This window comes from Plecotus auritus, assembly GCF_963455305.1.
Source record: "Plecotus auritus genome assembly, chromosome: 9".
NCBI lineage: Eukaryota > Metazoa > Chordata > Mammalia > Chiroptera > Vespertilionidae > Plecotus > Plecotus auritus.
This window is the reverse complement of record NC_137783.1, coordinates 101,845,888-101,873,474: the sequence shown is the minus strand read 5'-3', so window position 1 is coordinate 101,873,474 and position 27,587 is coordinate 101,845,888. Positions and strand designations below refer to the sequence as shown.

At 40.5% G+C, this 27,587-nt stretch overlaps 1 protein-coding gene and 1 pseudogene across 29 annotated transcripts in view; one reads left to right on the top strand and one right to left on the bottom strand.

Moving 5' to 3' along the window:
- The window catches only part of DLG2 (discs large MAGUK scaffold protein 2), a 2,053,927-nt gene that overhangs the window by 201,700 nt on the left and 1,824,640 nt on the right, over positions 1–27,587 (bottom strand). Inside the window, exon 1 of one of the 28 annotated variants that reach the window (XM_080687294.1) lies at positions 17,077–17,353. The exons of 26 other annotated variants lie outside the window; for them this stretch is intronic. The gene's annotated coding sequence lies outside the window, so the exon portion shown is untranslated. Of the gene's footprint in view, positions 1–17,076; positions 17,354–27,587 lie in introns of those variants that run through there. One more of the 28 variants, XM_080687293.1, reaches the window with a different exon arrangement.
- LOC308257748 (small ribosomal subunit protein eS27-like) lies at positions 18,888–19,141 on the top strand (annotated as a pseudogene). The gene has a single exon. The product of its transcript is annotated as a small ribosomal subunit protein eS27-like (transcript).

Genomic DNA, 27,587 nt, shown 5'->3' with positions numbered 1-27,587 from the left:
ACCTAGCATAGCATCTGCCCCATGGTACGGACTCAGTGAGTGGAAAGAGTATTGCCATCATTAATGGTGAGGAAGGGTCTGTCAATACCTAAGCTGTCATCCTGTAGGCTGGTCCATGTTAATCCACAAGGCTCTCCAGTCCCAAACAGGCAGCAGTGGTTGGGTGGAGGAACACTTTAAAACATGTTTTGCACACTCATAATTGCACTGCCTAGAGAGATTATGTCATTGCAAAGAACATATTACAACTTTTGCAGGCTTCACAGTGCCTGGTGCCTTTGGGTGGGGAGAATGGGAACGGCTAGCAGAGCGTGGGTGGAGCAGAATCATTACACCTCAATTTCTCTAAGAGGACATCCAAGATTAGACTTGCTAGATGATTCTGGGGTGGGCAGGTGAAGTTGGGTGCCTCCTGCAAGCCAAGAGGTAGTAGTTAACACATTGTGCACCAATAGTTCTATTGCTAGCTTTACCCAGTGGCCAGGTAAGTTTCTATTGAACAAGTACAAAAACGTTTTACAAAGTATCATACTTTAAAAAGATATTAGCTTGTAAGAACATGTAATAAATGCAATGGGTATTTAATTTTAGGGCGTGCCTTTAACATTTATGTAAAACACTGTGTAATATGGAAACACGAGAATGCTCATGATCCGCCTGCAATGTGTTAAAACTGTAGAAATGAATGAGGTCACAGATGATTTGTGATTAAATGAGGGAAAACTGAACCACACTTGACCTCAGAAAACTCACAGTACTAATTTCTAGCTTGGTGCTCAGCACACAGTAGATTCTCAATAACTATTTGTTGAATTAATAAATATCAGATTGAAAAGGATATCAATCTTCCCTAAAATGCATGTGTCCTTCATTTCTCTTACGATGTAAACTCAACATATCTTTGAAAAGCTAACTGAAGTATGTATACTTCCTGAAAATTTTGTGTCTTTCAGTTTGAAAAAGTCCTCTTCTGAAAGTCCATCAATCAACAGTAATATTTATGAGCGTTCCCATCTTATTCACATAGCCTAAGCTCCAAGTAGACTTTAAGGACAGAGAACATGTTTTTTTGCATGGCCGAAAATTCCTTTGTTCACTAAGATCACCACATGCTTGGCTATACCAAGCTCTCAATAAGCAGAAACTAAGTGCTTCATTAATTAAACGGTTTTAAAATATTGCCAGAGAAGTAAGAAATATATAGAATGCTTTAGAACCTTAGAAGTGTGGGAAAATAAAATGTGTGCACAGAAGAGTTAGGGCACCACAAGAGAGAAGGTGCTGAGCCAAGTTCCGAGTAAGAGCAGAACTGGGGTATGAGGGGGAATCTTGCATGAAGAGACTGGTCGAGTTGGTTCGAGGAGAGAAGAGATGGGCTCCCCTTCATTCCTTACTCATTGCTGGGTTTCCTTCTTATGTTAAGTACTAGGTTAGACAATGCAGATACAACAATATATAAGGCACAGTTTTTTTCTCTCAAAGACTTTAAGCAGCAGGAGCAAAACCAGGAATAGCTATAACAAAGCACACAGTTTAGAGCAAGGAGAGTGTAAGCAGAGGATACACTTTTTACAGATTAGATCAGCTGTTGGGTGCTCTGTCACTGCTAAGGATGACCTGAGAGATATGACAGATATCATGATTGGGGGCTACACAAGGTTGAAGCCAGGGCTTCAATCTCCTCTGTCAGTACACAGAGAATCAAATCCCTTCATTCCTTCCTCAACTAGATCTTAAACAACACAATAATCTCATTCCAGCCCTTTTTGCTTACGCGCAATAATCTTTTTCCAAATCTAGACATATACTGGGACTGGCCTGGGCAACCTGGGAGGTATGGTTACCAGGTTTTTTATAATTAAAGCTGCATGTATTTATTGGTGTAAATCAAGCATGTCAAACTCGTGGCCCTTGGCCACATGTGACCCACAACAAATATTTTTGCAGCCCAGCCAATATAACGGTATGTAAGAAACATTTTAATACAAATTTTGTAACTTAATTTTTACAATACCTGTTATACATAATTATTAATAATGAACTACAACATTTGCTAATGACTGATTACTATAATCGTGTTACCTTCATTTTCCTTACACGCCTTACGCGCAGGTGTAACATTTCTCTCCACTAATACTAGCAGCGAATATTTTAGCAGCCGATTGCCACATCATTAGTCTTGTACTGACTTTTTGGTGTGCACAACAGGAAATATTTCGCTTTTGGAGAACAAGAAAAATAGGTTTACTTGCGTTATGCTTATTAATTTGTGCAGTTATGCAGTGTCTGGTAAGTTAATTTCAAGAAAAAGATATTAATTTTTATTAAAATGTTCTATTATTTTATGTTAATGTTACTCATTTATTTCAGCCCTTTGTATTCAGCATGTCTCTATCGAAATAAACCTACGTTTCTATGAAACTTGAAGCTTTTGTTTCTTTGTGGACCACATAAACTTAAACCTTGTTTATTTGGCTCATGTTAGCCTTTGAGTTTGCCATGCTTGGTGGTAATCAAGAGACCACAATATAGAAAAACATTAATAAAGAAGATTTATTTCAAGAAAGAATTTCTTAAAATAAGCTTTTGTCTATATTAAAGATTAGATAACCTTTCCCCAGCGCATGTAATGAGTTTTCAAGTGCATTTTTCACTCATTTGCCCTTTGAAATAGAATTATTGCCATTTAAAGGTGATATTCAAAGTCTGTCCTAAGTATGCTTATTACTGTCTAAGGATATGACATTCAGAAAAATGTACTTTGCTGGAGGATGGTGGACATGGAACTAGTATGGTGTTGATACATTCTCTAATTCATTTGTTTTCATTTCTGATAATCCTGAAGTTTATATTGAATTTTAGTTTCCTAGTGCCCAGCACATATCTTAAAAGGGACATTGTGGTCTTCACAAATACTTATTATCAGAATATAGAGTTGACAGCATGGCAGGTGGTCCAAAATTGCAACCAACTAATCCAAAATTTTTAGGATCCATGCTAGAGAAATTAGTGATACTTTTTCCTTCTGTTTGTTTAGGATTCACTCTTAGACCTGCTCAGAAATCAAAGTTAGAGGGGAAACAAGCCTCCCACTCACTTCACAGTCTCATGAGGAGATGAAGTTCAAAAACAGAATGATGAAGCTTAAGCTGAAGTCCATGGAACAAGATATTTAAATAGATAGCACTGGTCATATCTGGCATCACACATGTGGTGGGCATTGAAGCAGGGTAGGATTTTCATAGAAAGAAGGTACAGTAGAGGGCCTTTTGATGACACATTTATAGAAACATCCAATAGTCAACTTGTAAAAATGTAGGAATAAAAAATCCATTTCCAACCCTCCTTCTCTAGTCCCACCTACTTGTCTCTGAACTGCTAACACAATTTATTGGATAGGGACAAGAACCTATAGAGTCCCCGAACACACCTTGTTGTTTTATCTCTCTATGCCTTGTATAGACTGCTCACTGTACCTGGGATATTCTTGGTCCTTTAGTTCTTTAAAGTACTGTGGAGACATTCCTTTCAGAGAAACTTTCTCTAGTTCCTCTAAGTATAGGTAACCATTCCTTTCCCTGGGTTACCTCTCTATTTTGTTAACAATAAAATTATATCCTGATATTATAACTTAAATAATAAATTTGAAGTAAAATTGTGTACATATATTTGTCTTTCTACAAGACTGAGAGCTTCGAAAGCCTAGGGACCTGTTTTACTCAGCACCAAATCTCTGACCCCTGGCGGAACTTACAAGACGTGTTCACTGAATTTAATTAAATCTCCAGAAAGCCAAGATTTCTTTTTTATTCCCTGTACAAATAAATTTCTGGCCCATCACCATGCTCTATTAGAATATTTTCCCATTTCTGAGCTTGCATTAATTGATCTGCTGAGTCACTGAATGCCTCATAGAGCCAGGCAGGGTGTTAGGCCCTGGGTACAGAGTGGTGGGCAAACAGATGTGGCCCTTCGCCTCATGGACTCCCGCCCTTTGTTCAAACTCATTCAAATTATTCATTCATATTAACTCACCATAAAATAATATTCTTGCTTCTGGCAGTAACTTTTCAATTCAGAAGGCCATGTATAAAAGCAAATTGGTTTTATGCTTCAGTTGAGAAATCTATGAAGAAACATTCCATTCCACGGTGACCCTTGGGAAGTGCACTTCATGCATATATGTATGTGTATCCCTTTGGACATGTACATTTCTATGCCAGATGTATGCATATATTATAGATATGCAATATGCAGGTAAGGCCCACAGAAGGCTACAACCCATTTATAAATAGAATGATTCCCTGCCCCCTCAAACTTAAACCCACTTAATTAAAAACAGAATGTGATTTGTACCTTAACATAATGGCTTATGATTTTCAAGTTTAATGTGGGTCCTTTATTTTTCTTAACTCCATTGTGAAGGCCCCATGAGTATATTGATGCCCTGACACTGAGAGACAAATAATCATTCCAACCTTGAAAATAAAGGAACAAAAAATGATTACTAAGTAAATTAAAAAAGGTATCATATATTTCTCAGCCCTCAGAATAGTGCTAAATAAAGTAAGCACTAAATGAATATCTTATGATTAACTGAAAAAAGGAGAGAACAAATACTTGGAATTCTTCATTAAGGCAAGCCAATGGAAGAGTTTCAATAGGGAAAATGGCTTTAATAGGAAAAACAGTTCAAAAGAAAGTCTTGATTTAAATGGTGAAAGAATTCTATGTAGATGATAAAAACACACACAAAAAAAGTTAAACGTTATAGCTATGCTTTAAATTTATTGGCCTCTCAACTCTCGGAGCAATGATGTACACTTTGGTGCATGTAGTATCCCATCTCCCTACCGCAGTTGGTCGGCAAACTGCGGGTCATGAGCCACATGCGGCTCTTTGGCCCCTTAAGTGTGGCTCTTCCACAAAATACCATGGCCTGGGTGAGTCTATTTTGAAGAAGTGGCGTTAGAAGAAGTTTAAGTTTAAAAAATTTGGCTCTCAAAAGAAATTTCAATCGTTGTACTGTTGATATTTGGCTCTGTTGACTAATGAGTTTGCTGACCACTGCCCTAATCCAACCAGCTTATCCTGCTGCTGAAGTCAGGAATCAGTTAACATCTAATGAATCTCAATGGAGATCAGAGATAAGACATTACCAATAGTCTTGTCAAACTCTGTATAATCTTCTTCAGCTACTGTGCTTTTATCACTCCTGGGCTTGTTCTAAACATCACAAATAAAGTGGATGCTTGGTGGTGGTGGTGGGTGATAACACCCTTGGGAGAAGGTGAAAGCAGGAGGAAAGGTCATGGAACATTTACTGAGTGCCTACTCTTTTCAGATTCTGGAAAACTACAAGACAAAACCATTCCCCTGAAGGCTCAGTAGCTGGACACTCAATACTGAATATTGGGAAGTGTAATAGGTCTTGGTATACATAGTCCTGAGTTGTAATTTAGTATCAGAAAGTATATCCATAACTACAGAAGGAAAGAAATCCCTTTGGGCTCTGTCACAGGCCCACAATTATGAAATTCTAAGTTTGTGTTGTCATAGATGAAAACATTTCATTTAAAACCTCCAGCAAATTCCATCTAATCTATGAAACAATTTCTCCAGGGGATATCATGCATGTTTTAACAAATTCATCTCATTGGATTACTCCTGGGTGAGTAACTATCTAAGAATTCTGAGGGACAGATGGATTCTTTTCTATTGTTAACACATACATGCCCAAACACTTATTAGAGGAAAAAAAAGTGGCAATATAAGCAAGTTAATATTTCCGATAGGAATATACTACTAAGATGTGATCTGATGAAAATCTTAAAACAATACAAATGAGTCAGATTTTTGTTTGTCTTGGCTACTTCAGCATAGTTTGGATCGAAGGCAAGAGCATTGACTAAATCACCTGGCAAAGTCCCCTCCAGTTCTTCCCATTCCCTATTTCCCAGAGCTGTAATTTTCATTGGTACAGAATAAACTCCTGCAAAGGACCAAAAGAGTGTTTATAAGACTGTAATAAGGACATTGGTGTTTTGTAAGTTTACATGCAAAAATTAGGTTCAGATACCATAATTTAATACATAATTTTTTAAATACAAGGAATATGTTTTTCTTTATATTTTCCTTATCTCTATGACAACTAAACAGGTTTGGAGCAATGCTATCTTGCACTCATTATGGACATGGCCTCACAACATGGCCATCCATGAACATTAAATGCAAATGTGTGAATTATCTAGTTGCAGTCAGGCTGCTGCATTCCTGGCCTTCAGTTATGAGCAAACACTGTTTTGTACATAGAACATGAATTGTGATTTGTTTCTTAAGAATTGGATGGAAGTTAAAGAAATGAAGGGGAGCCCACTGCTTGAATCACATTCTGTGATATAGAACTTGGAGGTCTGTATCCACTCCTTTATTTTTTTAGCTTTCTATCCAACATTATTGTGTCCTTCCTATGAACCTGTCAATGGGAGAAAGAAAAAAAATCTCTGTCCTTACTAATGACCTTCCTCTGGAGATGTTAAGGAGACAGAAGGAAGCTAGGCAGACAGGGACTGAGACCTTTGGGGGTGGGGTGGGGAGCGGGGAGGATAAAACCAGGCATCCCAAATGAGCAGGGAAGGAAGGGCATGCTAGAGAGACATGAGTTTTAAAATGTACGGATGTTGCTAAGACAGCTTGCAGATAGCCAATAACAAGACAGTGAGGCATATAACCAATCCCAAGAATGTTATTAAGGCAGAATTCTTTGAAAAGACCAGTCAGGAGCTAGCAAGGCTATATCCAACACCTAAATTAAAAGGCACGCACTTCCTCTTGTCCTCCCCCTTCTCCCAGCACACAATGGGTTCCTGATGTTCTTGTGGCTGGGGAGCACCTCCCTGAGCTCACGTGGCTTAAGGCCATGTGGGACTCGACACAGGGACTAATAGACTTTAATTCGCATGGATGTTCTCAATAGACTTAGGTTCTGTTCACTGTTTTTTGTCCGCAACTTCATTCTTTGATTTTGTGAGACAATGAACTAGGACTCACACCCCACCTTCCGGTTTTAGTGTCACGTAAAAAGAAAATTTGAAACATGCTCGATCATCTGGGATACAGTGAGGAGATGGAATGGAATCCTCTGGTGGGGAGGAGGCAAAAGGAAATGTCTTCTAGGAAAATACAAAATAATAATAATAGTAATGATGTTTATTTATTTTTTATTTAAGCTATACCCCTACTCATTTTCCCTCTCCTGTATCATTTTGATGAAAATCATTTCATCGAATATGATAGTGTGTATCTCTAAAAGAATCTATTTTTAACATTACCACAATACCATTATCATATCTAAAATATGACCAATAACCTGTCATCCAATATCCAGTTGGTATTCAAATCTCCAACTGTCTCATGCATGTAATGAAATTTTTTTTCAGTTTGTTTGGATTTGGATGCAATAAGGTTTATGAGTTACAATAATTTGCTGTTTAAGTGCCTCCCTCTGTCTTTTTTTCCTTCTTATTTGGTGAAGAAATCTGAATTTTAAAGGATGAGCGGTGGATCAGACAAAGGAGAGGGAGTAGGAAAAGAAATTCAGAAAAATGAGTAGACAGTAGTAAAAATATGCCAAGGCATTGAGGCCTTCCTTAGACATACAAACTCTGTGATCATTCTTATTTTAGAAACACTGCTCAGTATACACTATCTCCTTACAATGCCCTTTTCCGAATATTAGTTAATTTCTGTATCAACTTCAAGGTTCATCTCCAGAAATTATTCCCCAACTTCTCAATCTCACATTGTCTCCATCCTCCCTTGAAGGATATATAATTTGGTATCTGTCAATTAACCATGCTAGATGCTGATTACACAAGGATAAATGAAATCAAATTTCTGCTCTCAAAAGACTCGCTATGAGGTATTTTGGCAAGAAAGGTGGTGATGCCATACTCTGGCCCATAAAGGTACACTTTCCCATATAGTTTAGTCATAGCAAATACATGCTTATTTTTGTATAAGGCATAAGCTGGAAAGCAGAATTAGAAAAAGTTAGATTTAATACCCAATCATTAATAAATAGTCTTGCTCTTTCAATTTCCACTTAGAGATGGAAAGCAAGACTTAGTCAGTAGGCTAAACACTTTGGTCATGTGCTTTATTGCTTTTTGTAATGGTCCTATGTTATGCAAAGGTTATAAGAAGACTAACATTGGAAGATTAGATAATCAAATTATAATGAGTTTAGCTAGTTCCCTGTGGCTCACCTACATTTTATATTGCTATTGAAGCAACTGAAGTGAGCAATATAAAAATGTATTACCCAGTCAGATTTTAACATGATGCTCTTCATTGTGAAAGGCCCAAGAACACTCTCTCACTCACTTAAGGGCTGTCAATATTTCCTTGAGTTTGCTTTTGGCCATTACAAGCAAAAAAATCACATCTTCATGTTCACTATGCCAGCACCTACAGTGTCTTGCACATAATGAGCAAGAGTGGATGACACATGGACTGTCCTGCCACTTCCTAACTGTGTGATCAAGCCTTATTTTCTTTTCTTCCCAGTGCTGTTATGAGAGGTACATGAGATCATGTGTGCAAGGCACTTTGCACACAGTGGCAGTAACAAATGGGAGATTTAGTTATTATTTGTTAAATGCATTTTAAAAAATTGTACATTCTGCCCTTGTCCTTCATTCATGTACTATCCAAATCCCTGATCAATCTTTCCAGACAATCTCAAATAATATCTCCTTTATAACTCTTTAAAAATTATACAGGGTGCCAAACAACTTAGCACTTAATTATACATTGCTTCTGAATCTGAATATTATTTTCCACAATGTAGCCATAAGTATTTTTTAAAAAAATAAGGTGGGCCTTAGACAGAAGTGCTGTCAAAATATTTAACAACTTAGCTGTGACTGGCATTAACTCTTGATTTAATCTCTAAGCAGTTGGCTCTTTACTTGCTGGATCTTGGAGATGTGAAAAAGACCTGAGAAAGGGACTGTGGTTGGGAGGTGATGTGAATCAGCTCAGAGCCCAGGGTAGATTTACCAACAAGAACTAAAGTACTGTAGTCCCCCCTTATCCGCAGTTTCACTTTCTGTGGTTTGTTACCTGTGGTTTATATAACCCTCGGTCAACCTCAGTCTGAAACTATTAAATAGGAAATTCCAGAAATAAACAAATTCATACATTTTAAATCATGCGCCATTCTGGGAAGCGTGATGAAATCTCATGCTGTCCCTGCTCCATTTCACTCTGACCCACCCAGGATGTGAATCATCCATTTGGTCATCATATCCACGCTGTATGCGCTACTCGCCTGTTAGTCACTCAGTAGCCTTTATCAGATTACCTGTCATGATATGCAGCACCTGTGTTCTCATAATCCTTATTTTACTTAATAATGGTCCCAAGTGCAAGAGTAGTGATGCTGGCAATTCAGAGATGTCAAAGGAAAGCCATAAAGTGTAAGTATGTAAATATATATGAAAAAACCCCCCACATAGTATATATAGGGTTTGGTACTACATATGGTTTTAGAAATCCACTAGGGGTCTTGGAACATATCCCTCACAGATAAGGGGGGTGGGGAGGGGCTACTGTATTTCAATGGTTGAAGAGCCAGGAGTATTGTGTGGAGCCTGAATATCAGTACTGGTCTCTTTGATACCTCTTTGGCATCTCCTATTTGTCAGGAACTCAAAACACTTGCTGATGAGATGAGAAATCCAGCCAAGAAACAGTTGCTCTTACTTTTTCTCTCCTTGTATAAGGAAATCTCAAAACAATACAAAAAGGCGTTTATCTGGTTTGTGTTCTGAGGAAGTGACGTTTCGCCAGGGGATAATGGCACCTATGAATATGGGATGACATACGTGCTTACCCATCACCCTTCCACTATATTTAGTTGCTTCTTTCTCTGCACTGAGAGCTGTCTAATTTGAAGAGGAAGAAACCGGTGCCCTGGGGAGCATTTCCTACCTGGTGGCTGCAGCCTTGTCTCACTCAAGCAGGTTTTCTGAGTAAGTCAGAGGTTCCTTACTTGCACCGCTGGGCTGGGAACACTTGCCCATGCCTGGCTGCACGTTTTCTGAACAGATCTGCTGCACCAGAAGCAAATGGCAAGAGGAAATATACTTTGATCCCAGTTATTACCATTATTGAGTGTTCTTTGAAAAGAAGCTAAACAAATGAGTATTTAGGAGTACGCTTATTAGGTACGTAGGTTGAGAACATTGAGACAAGCTTCATGAGTAAAAAAAATTGTATGATTGCATTTGACTGCCAGAAAATCATGAACAGTATAAGCACACTTCCTATAGAAAGTAAATAACAGTATTTTCACGTCCTCTTCTAGGCTGCAAAACTGGAAAAACAACCCAAAATACAGCTAATTAAATTTGGAGTCAGGAGTTTTAGTGAAAACTTACCAAGCCATCCAGGGCAACCATAGCCAGGAGGTATTTTACTTTCTCAATGGAAAGAAAAGGTGACGATTACCTAAGGCTAGGGAACCGAGGGACAGATAAATTACATAAACTGTGAATCACACAGACACCAAAGTCAGGTCTAATGTTTCTATGCAACATTGATATTTGGCTAAAAATATTTTATTCTAGTCTATTTCATTTCCAATATGATATACACTATACAACTGGCAAGCACATCTAGTCCAAAGTACCCCTGTTTGTCGGATACCTCTTTTTTAGCATCATAAATTTTATGACATAAAAATTCAACTAAATTTGAGGAATCGGGTGCGTCATTAACCTTCTTGAACAAGCATCATGAGAAGCAAAATAAAGAGAGTGAAAAAGATGACAATGGTATGGTCCAGCTCTAAAATACTATAATTTTGAACCAGGGGGACAAAAATTTTAAGGTTATATTGAATTGACTCCCGATCTGGACTTTAAAGAATAAGACCATTGGACCATGGTTTAGCTTGAAACCCAATTGCCATCATTCAATAGCAGGTTTTTGTAAGACCGATAGGTTAGGTTTTCACTTAATTCATACCAGATGGCTTTGGCTGGTAACTTTTGCAATAGTGCCAATGTAAAGACAGGCAGAGAGGTGAACTATTATATTATCCCGTTAGTTTTTGTGACTGCAGAGAGATTTTTTCTCTATCTCGAAACTTTTCCCTCTCTTATCTCTTGGCAAACCCCTACTCATCATGGAAGTCCGTTTAAGGAAATGCAGCATTAAATGCTTTCCTTTTCTCATTATGTTATGGACTAACTCCTCTGGACATTTTTGTAGATTATGCATTATACCTATCAGAAGTTGAGGGTGGCTGTTGGATGCTGTGAAAGCCTCCATCACCACCACCAACCCTTCCTAAGAGCAACAGCTGCCAGGTTTTGTTTAGGAACTCATAAGGTCATGGAGAGGCTGTCTTTATTGTTTCAATTTCAGAATGTAGCAGGTGGTTCAGTTTTATAATCATGAGTAAGCCAGTCCAAAGTACATTTTAGGGACCATTCTCAGGATCTCTTTCTGGTTGTATGTGACTAAAAAAACAAGTTGCCCAGGATCCATTGACAACCATCCTGGAGCCACTAGGGCAGTTAGTCTTAGGGTGCAGCTAATACCAAGACAGGCAGTGTGACAAAACCAAAGGAAAAAACAAACACATTTCTTGACCACCTTGTGAGCCAGGGGTCAGACCCCTTGAAATGGGCTTTACTGCGGTACTTTCAGGTTACAACCACCAATACATTCCCTTTGTTGAGCAAATCGGCTTGAGTCATGTTTTCTGTTTCTTGGAATAGGAAGTAACCTTAGCTGCTCCTGCTCTGGCCCAGCAGGAATCACATTGTGTTAGAATTGGGGGCCCATGCGTCCATTTCTCTTGGATTATAAACTCCTTGAGTTGTAGTACTATGGTTTTTCATTTTTTGTAATCTCAGCACCTAGCAGAACTTCTGGCACTAGTCTATGCTTAATAAATGATTAGTAACAGACAAACAAACTAACATAAAATAAAACAAGCTAATCTGGATTATTTAGACCACAAACATCTCTCCCAAGTATGCTAGATTGTTTGACTTGACTTCTCTGAAAAAATTAGATATCTACAACATACACAAAACTATTTCCTATTCTAATTCAATTCCCTATAAATATTTTTCTTTTCTTTTCTAATTATATAAATAATACATGCTCATTATAAAAGTTCCAAAGATACATAAAACATAAAAAAGGAAGTAAAATATCAATGGGATTACCACCACTCAAGGCATTCACTAGTATGAGTTTTCAATGCAGGGTTTAAATATGTTTTATTTCGTCCTATTTGTGTTCGTTTTTATCCACCTGTGCAATCTAAACTACCACCTCTGGTTGGCAAAATAAATGTGCCTCACAACTTAGTCATCAGAATCATCAGTTTAACTGCCATATTTTCAGATTGGGTGAACTACATGCTACAGAGTGTGTCAGATGTTTTCACATGGATGACAGAATAGCTATTTACTGGGATATGAATTATCTCATTTACATTCTCCTAACAGCTTTGAGACAGGAATTATGAAACTTGGTTTACAGCTAAAGAAAGCAAGGTTGCAAGATTTGGTGATAGGGAATATTTTCCAAAATGCATTCTGCCTTTTCATTTAGAAAACTACTTTATGAAGCTAAGAGTAACAAAAATAAAAACAAAATTCACTCTGTTAAGTGCATAACATCTTTCACTGCTTTTAAAAAAATAAATAAAAAACTAAGAACTCCCCCAAATCTCAAGATTCTTAGTAATTGCAGAGATTTTGCTGCCTGGAACTTGGCTGTTAGTTCTCCTTAGGTGGGTCTTTGTCTCCAGTACAACAGATGAAAGGAACCATTGCGAGAATAAAGCGTTGGACAGAAGAAGGGGCTGTAATAATGATGGAAGGCCACATGAAGCCACTGGTTGCCATCTCTGCTTTTCATACCAGCCTGTAAGGCCGAGTTCCACTGGGATCCTTCAAGCAGCCTCCCATTAGTCCTTAGCACTCAGGGCTACAACTGCAATTTAAAACTAGAGATAAGAAAAGGGCACCTGGAAATAGCAGTGGTCTCTCTGAGCAATTATACGTTCAAATGGCATAAAAGACAAATGGCAGAGAGTTTGAATCAAGCTGACCCTAAGATCACCACTGTCGGTCTATGCTTCTGACCTGGAAAAAGGGCCAATGTCTAGTCTTAATGAATTTGGCAGCTATCAATTCCAAAATGCTTTTAGTCTGAGGTCTTTGTAGTTTGACCATTTTTTCTCCCCCAAATAATTTCTTTTGGCTTAATGGGGAAAAGTCAAAAGCAAAAACAAACAAAACCCCTACAAATCCAGCCTACTGAAATTTTAGCGTCATTACTATAAGATACAAGTAAACACCATTTAATGCAGGGTAGGGCTGTCTCTAACGTTTTCGAGGCTCAGAGCAAAAACACAAGTGGAGACCCCAGATCTGGGCCAGCCCCTTTTCTCCGCCATAGTTCCTTCCTGCACCACAAAAAGACTTTCACACAGATGTGTGAGCATCCCAACTCACAGTAGTACTGATGATCCAACCCCATGCAAATAGCAGCCGCTCAGTTCCCCCTCCATACCCAGAAGCGGGCACACCATACAACTGCTGGAAGTAGGCTCTGGATTGTTCGGGGAAGAAATTCTGGGGCCCTAGAGAGCAAGATCCAAATGTGCCCGTCGCTTGGCTCACAGACTCCTCTAGAGCCAGAGAGGCACAGAGGGAAGTTGCCCAGGTCTAAGGGCAAGTGCTGATGCAAGGTAACTTTTAGATTTTATCTGGAATCTGGTAGACTTATGACAGTTCATAATTTCATGTCTTTTCATACTTGATTGTACAATTTGGTGAGAATTACAAAGATAGCTCAGGAAAATGTGATCTGGATTGGCACAGTTCAAAAATGAGAACAAACAAAATCCCTAACTTCATTCTTTATACCCCATAAACTCGGAGAGAGGTTAAATATGTGGGGAGAAGAATCAAAGTAGATATAGGGCCAAGGTCCCCAAATGGAATCATGTAGAGCCGGGCAATCCTACTGGAGAACTGCACCACAGTGGTTACAGTGTAGGTTCTGGAATCAAGCGGGTATGAGTTCAATCTCTAGCACTGCCATGTATCTATTTAAATTAGGAGTATTTAGGCAAATGTTCTCTAATCTCGTTCCCTCATTTGATAATGGGAAGCAAAGAGAACCTATTTGATAGGGCTGTGATGAGCATTAAGTGACAAAAATGCATGTGAAAACATTCAGTACATCACCCGGAATGTGATAAATAATGTATGTCACCAGGTACTTTAATGCAATGTCAGGGCTGGAGTTAGGGCACATCATTGTTTAGCAAATAACTTAGAAGGCTATGATATATGCTTTGGCATCAGTTTATTTTCAGGCTCCCCTTTGGAAATACAGATTATTCTTCGAATAATTATGTAAGGACTCTGGATGCCATTCTAAGAATTAGTTGAAAATGCAGCTGAAAGGTAACAATTATGTATTTACTACGTTTCCCAAATAAAAAAACAAACACAAAAAGAATTATCTAGCTGTAGGAAGTATATCTTGCTAACAAGAAAAAATTTGTATACTCTTCCTGTGTCATATTTCTTTCAAAACCAGCATCAGAATGAATTGTTATTTTACAAAATTCAACTTATAACAATAATGACTACCTTTTCTTGGATCCCCTTTGTGCCAAACAGTGTAGCGTTTGTCATTTATCTCGTGAGATCTTCCTAACGTGCCCCTCCCCCATTTTACAGATGAGGAGAGTGAGGTGAAGACCACAGGGATGAAAAGCCCCGCCCTCCCCATTGAACACAGGGGGAGCCAGGGCTCAGAACAAACCTCCCCCTCTCCCCCTCCCCCATCTCTGTCAAAGAAAATTACAAGTGTCATGTGCTAGTGCTTCTTCGGCTTTTAATCCTTTTAGAGACACGTTTCTGTGCGTGTATGTGTTTTCTCAAAAGGTGCTTATCACCATTCATATTTGCCTTGCTGTAAACTTAATTGAGAATAACTCATGCTAAATTTTCTTCTATTGCTATAGTTATTCTTGGTGGGTGGGGAAGATGGGAAAACCACCACTGAGTGAGAAGCAACTCAGTTTATTGAAATTGGTACATTGGTTTATTTCTCCAGAAGACCACTCTGACTCAAAAAGCAGACACTGCTGTGAAATGAACCACAGGCTCTGGCATATGCTCTTTAAACATGTGATACAATAAAACCCCAGGTATAGTACATCGCAAAGGTACTTACAACTACATTGTTCTTGGAATCAAGATGTTTTAACACTTTTAGGAACCCTCAGCTATGTATCCTGGCTGGCAGGACCATCAAATGCAGATGTTGGGTTATACCTGCGACGATTTGCTGATTTCCTACCTTAATCATCCTTGCTGTAGCCCAGAGGCTTTGAGCTGAACATAAGACAAAAAGACATTTTACAGAGCCCTTGTGGGGCAGCCACTGTAGAATAGAAACCAAGTCTCAGGTTACACACCTCTGAGTGCCAACCACAATATATCACTCCTCTGCTCTTGAAACAGAACTTATTCAGGGAAATGGAAAAATATGGAAAAGCTATTTATGGACAAAAGAAATATGCCTGAAAAATGTGTTCCTGGAAAAAGATATACCCCATATTCCCAATTTGCCAAGTGTTGAAGCAATCAGAAAGTATAGCAGGAAAGGAGAAATAACTTCATGGGAAGTGTAGTGGTACTGATGACCAAAATATTTACCTGGAGAAAGCAAAGAGCAAGCGAAGTCCCTGGTGGGGGAAAAAAAAGCACCTTTTTTTTTTCCCCCCAAAGACATGCTAAAATGAGTTGCCATTCTTGCGGATAAAGAGAATGTTCTTGTCAGAGGTACAGCTGCTACCGCTACAGAGAAAGTGCAATTATGTGTAAGGTAAACGCTTTGGGCAGACAGTTATGGGTTCAGAAGACAGGAGCTCCTTGCCAGTGAAATAAAGCAAATGTCAACAAGCCAGACGTACTCGAAACAGTCAGAAAAATGTCTTGCTATTCCTTTCTGTATATAATATGCCATATGACACCACAGTTAAATCTGTTACTGCAAAAAAAAGGACGTCAAGCTGTTGGTATCCAGGAGATTTGGACAGAGGCAAAACAACACAGCAGAAAGGAGTCGGGAAGGCACAGCTTTCTTTCACTTCTTTCATCCTGAGGAGGAAATGACTTCCTACAGCGAGCTGACCCCGAGGTAGTGGTCACCCTGCCTGAAGCCAGGACCTCACGCCAGGACCTGGAGCGTACCCAGATAAGGACTGAAATGCAGCCTCAGGTAATCATTAATGGGAATGGGAAACGAGAGAAAACAGTCACAAGTTACACAAACACAAGTCATGCCTTCCGCATTTGTCTGTCCTGCCCGTGCATTGCATAGCTCTTCCTATAGAGATCAGATCAGCCTTTTCTTTCACCCTCCCTCCCACATCAACAGGCATGCCAACTGCAAATCTCGGATTCTGATCCCATCCTGGCACAATGCAAAGACTACCACCACCATACTGAGTTTCACAATAAAATCTCCACAATGGCAATTATTCACAACCCCTCGGTTCTGTTCACACAAAAGATTGCAATTGAATCTTGCCGAGCGCAGGTTCAGCTCTGTGGGAGCTCGTTACCAGGCAAACTATCTGTTTTAAGATTTACTGAACTCGGGGGAGGGTACGGAGGGGGTTGGGGAGGAACAAACCACCCTGTACATACCTCCTTTTGGCAGCTAAGAAAAACAATTTCGTGACAAAGCTCACCCAACAAATGAAACCGACAGAATGAAACCTGAGAAACTTTAGCAACCGAAGAAAGCAGCCTTCCAAGGATCAAGGTGAATAATTGATTTGTCGGGTTTTGTTTCATCTTTTAAGCTAATTTTGCTCATGAAAGAGAATTGTGGAATTTGTCAGAAGCCCAAGCACGAACACACACACTTCTGACAGCCACCGCATAGTCCGAACTACAGATTCAATTGCCAAGCTTATTCAACAACAACGATTAGCTGCAAAGCCAGGGAACTTACCGAGCGCAAAATTATTGGAACAAAGCAGGGAGGAGGCAGGAGGCACTAAAGGCAGCTTCCCCGTCTCCTTGGTGCCAGTTTCTCCTGTCTGCCGTCCGGTTCACACTTGCCTTTATAACTAAGACTCCGACAGAACTCACTAGCGAAACCTGATGAATTATAAAACAGCCCCTCCTAGATTCTCATATTTTACATCACAGGGGGTGACCATGTAGCATCCTCACTCCCTGGGTGCATATATTTCCTTGTAACTCATCCTGATAAATATATCAGCCTTAGAAGCAGATACAGTAATTGGTGTTTGGGATGTGCCTGCATTAACCAATAAGATGCTTTCCCACCACGGAACCCTACCCCCATCTTTCCCTAGTGTTCCCCCATACCTTGTTAAGGTGGATCCACCCAACCCAGTGGGGGGCAGGCAAAGATGGCAAAATGTGGAGGAAAGCCCCTGCATCTCAAATGTACCCAGAGCGAGGTGTCGAGGTGTTGTATTCAGGGTTAATTCTCCAAGAGTCCTGTAAAGATCAGCCCTCATATTTGCATACCATGTCACAATACACCAAACACTTCCACTCTTCCTGAGCCTCCCAGCAACCAGGAGGTAGCAGCAGCGCTCCAGTATATGTGAGCCTGCAGAGCTCAGATAAGTTAAGTGACTTTGCCCAGTGGTCACAGGAATCAGGGATGCAATCAACCTGCTCACTGTGCGGATGAGGAACCTGTAGCGAGAGAGATAAAGTAACTTGCTCAGGTCTCACAGTTTCCAAGTGTGATTGGAGCCTGAACCCAAACCCAGGTCTTCTGATGTCAGGAACAGTGTCTGTCTATCCTACCATGCGACCTCCAGAGCACAGAAGCCCTGAAAAAGGAAGGCATGCAGGAAGCAGAAACAGTGTCACTGATGGACAGGAATCAGTAGCAGGCAGGCTGCAGGGAGGAAGAGCAGTGCCTGAGCTATTTGCTTCCTCTCTCCAGGTCAGCATCACCTCTTAAGATATCAACACTAGCAAACCTGTTTTCAGTAATCACAGCTACTATCGAGCCCTTCCCATGTGCCTGGCAGTGTGCTAGGTGCTTAGACCCGTTTAACCTTCAAAACATCCCTAGGAGGCAGGTGAAGAAACTGAGATTGAGAGAGAGAGAGCTGGACAAGTCCCAGCAGGACCACAGCGGCTAAGTGACAGGGCTGGAACCGACTCCAGACAGCCTGGTGGCTCAGCCCACACTCAAACACACCATCCTCTCCCAAGCAGAACTTCACATCAGCTGTCAGAGGCAGGTGAGCAAAGCAAGCAGACAGATGTACAATGGCTTTAGGAGAAATTATAGAAAGATCAGAGGTTTGGAACCACACAGACTTGTGTTCAAGCCCTGGCTTTGTCACTCCCTGCTCAGCCCCCTTCAGCTCCCCGTTCACAGATGATTCGCTCCTCACTAGTCAGGATCTGCTCACTGTCCCCCAGGGAAGACCTCCCCGACATCCCACAGAGAACAGTATCCTCCATTCCTCCACCTTGCTCTACTGTCTTACTGCACTTGGTTCTTACTTAACAGTACTTATTGCTACTTAACCTACATTCAATTTATTTGTTTATTTTATAAACTTTTGTTTCCCCCATGACAATGTAAGCTCCATGAGGCCGGGGGTCTTGTCTGTTTTATTCATGGCACTCAAACAGGGTCTTTCACAAAATAGTTATTTAAAATACTTATTATTAAATGAATGTGTTCAAAGGCCATTTCTTAACTACTTCTTAGTGATACATTTTAGTCCCTTAGTCCAGTGGTGATGACCGCCCCGCGACAACATGCCTCTGGCTAAGGCCCTCCTTCCTCCCTCTGCAGAAGGAAAGAGGAGGCACAAGAAGAAGCACCTGGAGCAGAGCCCCAGTTCCCACTTCATGGATGTGAAAGGCCCAAGATGCTATAAGATCACCGCTGCCTTTGGCCATGCACAAGCGGTAGTTTTGTGTGTTGGCTGCTCCACTGTGCTCCGTCAGCCTACAGGAGGGAAAGCAAGGCTGACAGAGGGGACTGCTTCAGAAGGAAGCAGCACTCATAACTCCTGAATAAAGACAAGTGGGGAATTGCCCCAATAAACACATTATGGATTAAAAAATAATCCAAAACACAGAAAACACCCCTTACATTACACTCTGGTACTTCGCAATGTATTCAGCTTCTCCGATGAATGACTTAGATACAACAATACCCATAATTCCATGAGATTGGTCAGTGGTGTGGGTTACCTTGTATCCCTCCGAGAACACCTGTGTTGCAGTCCTAACCCCCAATACCCCAGAACCCCCCTGCACTCAGAATGTGAATTTATTTGGAAATGGGATTGCGGCAGATATAATTATCAAGTGAAGAAGAGGTCAGACTGAAATAGAGTGAGTCCCTAATGCATGACAGGTGTCCTTATAAAAGGGGGACATGTGAACACACACATGCACACAGGGAGAAAGCCATGTGAAAACTGGAGTGATGCTGACACAAGCCAGGAGGGCCAGGCAAGAGGTCTGAAGCAGACGATTCTCTAGCACCTTCAGAGGGACTGTGGCCTTGCTGACACTCTGATTTCAGACTTCTGGGCTCCAGAATCCGGAGACAATACATTCTGTTGTTCTAAACTATCTAGTTGGCAGTACTTTGTAACAGCAACCCTAGAGTATTAATACAGTCAGATATTATCCTCATCTAACATGGGGAAACTGCAGCCCAGAAAAGTTGAGTAACTTGCTCCAGGTTTCATAGCTCAGAATTAACCCGATATCTGTAAGACCTCAAGGTCCACATAGAGCAGCATTAGTGGTTCCTGGAGACTGGTCCCTCACCCTTGTTGTTCCTGAGGCAGGATGAGAAATGTAGGATGCAGTGATTTTTCATCAAGTTAAAATGACCTTTTTAAATAAGGTTATGTCCTTTCTACTCTTTGTTTTTTCTTCCGATTGCTTTTGCCATTAGACTGTCTTTTTACTTCTGACATGATGAGAATAGACAGTAGCTTTTTGTCTTGTTTTGGTTTTGTGCTATTTAAATGACCTTTATTTTACTGACAAGATAAAAAGCTGGCCGTTCTATTGACCTATACAATTTATCCTGAAATGTTTCTGATCTATGAAATGTAGAAGTTTGGGAACAACTGTTCTAATGTTGCCTAAATGCTGTCCATTTTCAACTCTAAAGAGAGCCTTTACCTGGAGACCCATTTGGTGGTGGGAGAGAATGTTTCTCTCTCAATCAGCTGATAAGGCCCCTCCCTGATCATATAAACTGTCTGTGCTAATGGTCACAATTTCTCATGCAACGAATTTGTGCAACTTGAACAATATTCATTCATAACTGAATTCAACAAAATTCAGGCTTTTTCTTTTCAAAATTCAGCCCTGCCCCACTCCTTCTTCCCTCTTTCTTAATGAAGATTTTCTGTTTCAGTGACATTCTTGCCTCGCTTTTGACTTGATCCATTTCCTTTTGGGTTCAGGACCTGTGGGTTTGTGCAAACGTCTGAGGATTAAATGCAATCACCTCTGTTAAGTATCTAGAACCTCACAAAAGCTCTCAGTAAATGCTAGTTCCCTTCAAAGAAAGCAGTAGAGCTTTATGTATCCAGGAGGGAAATAGCTTTAGGACCAAAGGAAATTTAGAGCAACTGGATGACTGGCAAGATGAGCTAACCTGGGGAGAGTTCGTGACCTTTATTCTTTTGCAGAGCACTCAGTAATCCATAAAACAGAGTAAAATTATGGTAGTCTATGTTTTATGAATTCATGTTCATGAATATGTATGTATTTATATATGTGTACACATATAAACATATAGATAGATATTGGTAAACCATGTGTATCATTAATATTAATTTGATTGCTGAGAGTATGTGCACCCTGTTCAGTTTCTGAGAAACCCAAAAGGAAAAAGCTTTCATACATATAAGTTTGTTTGTTTTTTGTTTTCCCATTATCTGGTCCCCTATAATCTAATGTATACCCACCAATTTGTCCTAGCCTGGGAAAACTTAGTAAAAGCAAACTTCAACCCATCTATTTGCCAAAGTTATCTCAGACTCCAAATCAGTGAAAGATGAATTCCTTCCATGAGTATTTATGGAGGGCCTATCATATCCCAGGCACTGTATTTTTTTGTTGGATGCCAGAAGAACAACACAATCAAGGTTAGATTTTTCTGTCCCCCAAGGGACTATCAATCCAGGGAGTAACAAGGAGATAACAGCTAACTACACAGCTATATAGCATATTTTATAAGAACTTGCATTAAGGTCCTATAGATGCCCAGAGGAAGGGCATCCAACCTAGTCCTGAAGAGGTGAGGTCAAGAAAGCTTCCTGGAAAAGGTGATGTCTAAGCTAGATCTTGATGGATGATTAGGAGATAGCCAATTAAGAAGGAGCCATCCAATCAGAGTTAGAAGCATGTAATGTGCAAAGGTCTGGGAAGCGAGGAGTTGATCATGAATCTCTGGGGGAATGGACTTTTACCAATTAATAACCTAAATACATATGATAGAAAAAGACTAACTTCAGAGTTTTTAGGAATACCAGAAAATACTCCTTTTTCATGAACTTCCTCAATGCAATAAAGGCTGAAGTGGAAAATGTCATGCTTTATAGATAGTCCTGATATTTAAGCTGACCTTTGCAAGTTGCTTAACTTTGCTGAACTGAGCCTCGGTTCCTCATCTGTAAAATAGGACTAATATCTCATACAGCCATTGTGTTATTATGAAATTAAAAATGTAAAATATATTGCTTCTTGCCTGCCACAAAATAGATACCAGAGTAAATGTTAACTCATGTCCTAAAACTGTATTATTGTGAATACAACACTCATACTAATTCTTGTTTCCCATTAGGATATTTTTATTTGTTCTCCTTGTAGACCAGGTGTCTCAAAACTTTGACTGCTAACTTCATTATTTAAAAAAATTTAAAGCACACACCCCCATTATCTAAATATTTACATACATATTTATAAACTAGATGCCCAATGCATGAATTCATGCATGGGTGGGGTCCAACCGGCCTGCCCAGGGCCGATTGGGCCAATTCGTGCATGGGGAGGGGACACAGGAAGTTGGCCGGCTGGCGCTGCCCCTGGGTCAAACTCCCAGTTGAGGGGACAATTTGCATATTAGCCTTTTATTATATAGGATTGTAGGATTTATAACCACAGTACTATGATACAGTATGTACATTATAAAACATATATCAAAACAGAAATTTAAAGGCTGAGATGAAAAATTAATATAGAGAGAAGGCTGTCACCTTACATACTCTTGGGATACATGCACCCACTTTGAAGAATACTAAGAGCCCTGGAGATAAAAGACCTAATCTAATTTATTCATGGAGCACCTAGCAGCACAGATCAAGTACTAAAGAAATGTCAGGAATTGAAGAGGCAACGTCTGGACATTAGACCAAAAATAAAAACAAAAAAACTGGGTGATCTACTAATGTCACTACCTGTTCAAACCAGTTTTTATATTTTAAATTTTAATATATATTTTAATAATAAAAATTTAATATAGTAGAAATGTTAAGCAACCAAAATGAAACTGCCTCCCTTCCAAATATCTATGGCAAGTAGAGAGGTAATATATTTCTTTTTTTTAAAGGGCTAGTAGTAATAATAACTACCATTTGCTGAGCACTTATAAAGGGCAAACACTATGCTTATTACTTTACATGTACTTTCTTATTTGGTTCTTAGGATAATCAGGGTACCTCTGCAACTTTCTAGAAGGTATCAAACATATTTTGGTGTATGTTGGGGGTCCATAAACCATAACCTGCAGGCCAAATTTGGCCCATTGTCTATTTTTTTATATTCCATAAACCAAGAATAGTTTTCATTTTCATTGGTTGAAGAAAATCAAAAGAAGAATAGTGCTTTATGGCATGAAACTATTATATAATATTCAAATGTCAGTGCCCATAAATACAATATTATTGGAGCATAGCCATATCCATTCACTTAGTATTATCTATGGCTGCTTTAGCAGACAACAGCAGAGTTGATTAGTTACAAGAGACTTGATTAGTTGTAATAGAGACCATATGGCTCATAAAACCTGAAATATTTATTATCTGGCCTTACATGTTTACAATATGCTGACCCCTAGTGTGTGCGAGTGGAGCCCACTGAAATGATGCATGTTACAGCTCGCATGGTTGTAAACCATGGTCCAGATAACAATCCTGTATGGAAATGAAGGCTCAAAGAAATGAAGTCACTAGTCATGTAATTAGAAAGTGGTAGAACCAGAGACTTTCAGGAAAAAACTTTAAGACTGGAATATGCCCTTAGTCCTACACAGAGTTCAGGCCCCTTTTCTCTGATGACCTCCCTCTGGCTACATGACTTAGCCAGCCACTGCCAATATCACCTCCCACCGCCTCCAGTGTCCTCTCGGTGCTCTCATGCCCAGGGTTTAATACTATCATGGCTAAGGACAGGGTAGAGTGGAAAATGGGGTCAATGGAACAAAAGCACAATTCACTCCTTTATAACTACCTCCTTGAGTCTCTCAAATACACACTTGGCCCCTGAGTATGGCTGAGCTGAGAGTGATGAAAAGGACATGTGATGAAATGCTGGAAACCTCATTACTGTCTCGTTGCTTACAGAAACTCAGCCAGCTTATCTTCTCTCCCAAGGAACTTCAAACGTACACTGGCTCAGCTGGTTCCTTCCAGGTGCCTATAACAAGCTGCTCTGCCTAGCTGAGATCAGAAGTTGAGAGGCCAGACTCTGCATATGCTTTTCTAGCCTGAAGAATAGGTCTCTTTTTTTCCAATCCTCATTGTACCCAAGCCTACTGGGGTCTCAGTCACTCCTGGTTTGTAATCTGGATGCTGTACAATACAAGTCACAATAACGTCTTCCTGGACAGCATCCTGGAGGCCTAGATACATTGACTTAATTTCTGTTTCACTTCTGAGCAAGAACAACTAACAGTGGCAAGGCATCAACTTTGCAAAGTTATAAGAACAGCTTTCACATAGATGAATCTTATTGAATCCCCCCAGCATGCAGAGATCCATTATTCCCATTTTATAGATAAAGACACTAAGACTCAAGAGGAATTAAGCAGCACATATGTTGTATGCACCTGGTGAGTGGTAGGTCTGGACTTCAAGCCCGAGCTCTCTGACTAAATAAATATCTCTGAAGTATTCATGAAGAAGTCAGTGTTGTGTTGTTTTTTTGCCATATTATTTATTAAAAAACAAGCAAACAATCTCCCCTTCCATTCTACTTTCCCAAATCATGGCATCATTATTCTTTATAATTGGGATACGGCATAAAAATAGTCCCAGAATCTCTGCCCAAAGGAGAGTTAAAGACAACTTTTGGACATCATGAGAAAGAAAATAAACTTCTGTTGTTTTTAAATCATTATTCATATTGAGAGTTGATTATAAAAGGAGCTTGTATTATTATAACAAATACATCATTGCTGCAGTTTTAACTCTTCCAAATGATCTGAAATAAATGACTGTAGATTAGCTGACCATGCTGGGCCTGGGGGTCCTGAGGACATACAGGAAAGGATGTTTGGCAAATGCAACTATTTTTCTAATACTGTCAAATAGTTATTGAACAGTCTGGTGAGAGTACGCAGCTCCTAATTAGCTTTCTCAACCTGGGGAAGCTGAGTCCTTGTTCTGCCCTCCAGTCCTTGCAGGAAGGGCCAAGTGAACAGCAGGCAACATGCCATCAGACCTTGAGCAGTGTAGGGTGGGGAGAGAACTCGGGCAGCTCTGTGCCTGCAGCTCTGCACTTCCCTCCTGCTCTCCTTCGTGGAGGACAAGTACCCTACCACCTTCTCCTTTGATAAAAGGGAAAACAATACAAATCAAAGTGGTGACCCAACCAGATTCGGCTCCATGCTCACTCAGTGCTCCCTAAAGCAGAATCCTTCCTGCTCTAAATGTGGGAGGCAGAGAGAGCTATTAGCTCTCCTGGTGAGTAACGCCAAAATATTTGATTATTGTTGTCTCTCCCTCAAACAGAAGCTTCACTGTCAGAAGTAAAAGCTCTGAGTCATGCTTTAGAAAAGGTGAACAGAGGATAGGCAATCACAACGAAAGGTGGTAGAATGGAGAGGAGGGATCTATCCCTGGGGGCAGGGGTCTCAGGTTTATGATCCCCTTTCCTCTGTCAGATGTGGCCAACCAGGCCTTTGTGGTCTTTCTCACAGGGGACACTGTGAGGACAAGTGGTCACATAAAGTGAAGGTGCATTCAGATCTTATAAAATACCAAAGGATTCCCAAGTATTTGCTGTTAAGTCCTCTTATATAGCTTATTTAATCTTCTCAGCAAGCTTAACAGGCTTATTGCATAAGTATTATTATTAGCACCACTTAGGAGGTAAGGAAAGTGAGCCCCTGAGAGGTTAAACAAAGCAGTATCCCATGGTCACTCAGGTTGTAACCAGCAGGGCTGGGACTCTAACGGGCACCTGGTAGATGCCAGAACCCCACATCTCTAACCAACACACCTTTCCTGACTCTGAAGAAATGAAATGTATTACAAGGGTGAATGGTTCTTTTTTAAAATCCTCACCTGAAGATATTTTTCCATTGATTTTTAGAGAGAGTGGAAGGGAGGGAGACAGAGAGAGAGTAACATCGATGTGAGAGACACACGGATTGGTTGCCTCCTACACACCCCCCGATCAGGGCCAAGGATCGAGCCTGCAACCCAGGTACATGACCTTGACCAGGAATTGAACCCAGGGCCCTTCAATCCATAGGCCAATGCTCTATCCACTGAGCAAAACCAGCTGGGGCTGAATGGCTCTTTAACTGAAGAATGCAGGATGCTCAAAGCCAGGATGCCTATCCTTGCTCACTGCGTAGGCAGAACATCCTACAAGGCTGCCTGCATTCAGGCATATGAAGTACCCTAGAGAATAATGAAACAGATAGGAAAAGGGAAGAACAAAGGCCACTGTCCTGGGCCCCAGAGACTAGTTTGCATAAACATGATTCATAAAGTCATTCATTCACAGACTCAGATCTCATAGATTTCCAATATCAGATTATTGCTGGTGGGCATGTGAGCTTTCAGATAGAAAGCACATCTTCTTGCTGAAAATAGCTTCCCTCTCCCAGCACAAACTCATAAAGCAAGAAACAAGAAACTGAATTTCTCTCTGCGTCCTCTTTGCCAGGCAGTTCCTTTTTTCCTTCAACCTCATGGTCCCATTGTTTTTCTCATTTCTCCTTAGTATGCTCTCTTTAATTCAGATGGAGCCGTTACATTGTGGAGCTAGCTCAGAAGCCCAGGGGACTTGCATCGTTCTATATAATAAAGATGTAATATGGAAATGGTCGTTATGCCATGAAGCATAATGACCGATCTTGTAATGACTGGATCACAGATCAGCAGGAGGGTGGGGCAGCAAGCTATAAGCAGGCAGGGAGAGCTACAGGAGGGGGCAGGCCAGCAAGCTATGAGGGGAGGGGGTGGGGAGAGAGGGGTGGGGGGAGCTACAGGAGGGCGGGGCAGCAGGCAGAGAGCTACTGAGGGCAGCAGCGAGCTACTGGCGCACAGGTTTGTGCGCAGGGCTACTAGTAAATAAATAAACAAATGAACAATTCAGCAATTGGTAAATCAGGCGGGAATGAGTTTAACAATTGAGCTGGAGAAACAGCTGAAAATCTATTCCCTGATCTGAAGGTGACCCAAGTGTTCTTCACCTAACACGTAACTACACTGACTTCTTGCAGTAAATCAGGGGCTCGAGAGAGAAGTAGTGAGAAGGCACGTTCAAAGAGCTCAGTGGCCCTCTGGCCACTTTGCATTACCAATATGCTGATACATTATCCCACGGTGGCTGTGAAATATTTGTTCACTGCCTATAAAAGCAAGACATTTTAAGTGCCACTTTTCTTTAAATATATTCTCCTTCCATTAAGTCTTATATAATTCAACTATCATCCCATGTGAGAGGCTTAATTTAAAGACAACCCTAAGTTGAGTGAATTCTCTGTGAAGGGTATGGAAGTTATATGTAATCCAGAAAGTCTGCTGTGTAATGGAGTGTCTATTATATGCCTGACCAACTGCCAGGTTCTGGGAACACAAATATGAATAAGACCCAGCCCCTGTCCTTAAGGAGGTCATGGCCTCCTTGGAGAGAGATGAATTCAAAAATGAAGTGAAAGAAGTATTATAGGTATTAAGGTAGAAGGAAGTACATGAGGTATTTAGTGATCACCTCCAATGAGGGAGGGAGCATGTGTGTGTGTGTAGCGGTGGCGGGGCGGGGGGGTGGGCGCCACGGGGGGAGAAGACAGAGATGGAGGTTCAGTAAAGGAGACTCTTATATGTTTACACCGAAGACCCTAGAAGCTGCTGTCTACCAAGGAAACAGGTTAAGGTGATGTTCTGGACAGAGAGCAGGAAGAATGGAGGCAGTTGTGCTAAGTGGCATAAAAGTGAAGGTTAGGGTTAGTGCAGACCCTTGAACCTG